The following is a 1,354-nucleotide window of genomic DNA, read 5'->3' on the forward strand; positions in this document are numbered from 1 at the left end:
CATCCAGCCGCCTCGTTCTCTGCCGTCCCCTTCTTCTTTTGTCCTCAATTGCTCCCAGCATTAGGCTCTTCTCCAGTGAGTCCTTCCTTCTCATTAGGTGGCCAAAGTATTTGAAGAAAAGGAGGCTTTAAAAAAAAAAAAAATTAAGGAGAAAACGATAACGAGGTGCTTATTAAATCTTATTCTTCGGACCGATGCTATCTGACTTGCCTACACTGTTTGCCAAATGGAGAAAATAAACTGAATGGATTTAAGCTGCGTTTTCTTGTGCCAACAGAAGAAGTAGCTCAATAGCAGCAGCTGTATTTCAGGCGCACAGAGTTGGTTATGTTTTTTTTTTTTTAAAAAAAATCTCTGCACTCTTTGGTTCCTCTTGCATTTTAATTCTGAGGAAATATACTTCCCCCCCCCTTTCTAATTAACCAACTTTTGAAGGAAACGAAGAAGAATAGCGTCATAGGAAAACCAGCAGTGCAATTATACATTAAATTATACTCGCCAGGTTCACTCGCAGGGTTTTCTGTATATAAAAATTGCACTCCTGGGTTTTCCGTGATGTTCAATGTACTGTTTTCCCATGAATTCAAGACGTTTTGGGAAAAATAGAAGGGAAAACATCAGGGCAGTGCCATCTTCTCACCCATAGTCTCCACCAAATGTCTCTTAAAGCTCAAGTCCGGAGGTCTACCTCTTTCTCCAGGGTTTTGTCAATACTTGACAAAGTATTGACAAAGAGAAAGCTAAGTGGACTTCAAGGAAATGGTCAATGTTTATGATGCTGGTCTTTTCAAACCTTCTTCCCTAATTTTGATCTACTTTTTTTTTTCTTATCATTTGTGTCTTGTCATTGTAGGACAAAAAACACCACATTTGTAATGTGATAATAAAATGTTTTATGGACAAAGAGAGCCAGGAGGAAGCATACGGGAGCAGGATGCCAGGCTGATTTCATTTCTTTTAAATATAACTCGATTTAAATGAAGTGCAGTTAAGACAAGAGATTTCTCCTCTCTGCTACATTAAACATTACAATAACGGAGGACAATAAAGATTGAAGGACTTCTCTGGATAACAGTTTGATGATCATCATCCAGTTAGACATAGGTTGTGTTCGGCACGGATTATCCGTTGCGGCGTTGTTTACAAGCAATTTCGAAGACGATGAAGGGTGGAGCAGCTAGGCTGAATGTCCTCACTGCCAGCCTGTAGCCAGATGTAGGGAGTCTTGTCTCCAGCTGTGAGAATCAACCCTATTTGCGGCCTGATTTCATCACCATTGCATTTGTGCAGAGGGGAAAAAAAAGCCAACCAACCAGACATACGACCTTTGAAACATTCTTTCGCAACTGAAAGA

The sequence above is a fragment of the Pituophis catenifer genome, unplaced genomic scaffold (assembly GCF_029215685.1).
Source record: "Pituophis catenifer annectens isolate HBS135680 unplaced genomic scaffold, rPitCat1.0.hap2 SCAF_17, whole genome shotgun sequence".
Classification (NCBI taxonomy): Eukaryota; Metazoa; Chordata; class Lepidosauria; order Squamata; family Colubridae; genus Pituophis; species Pituophis catenifer.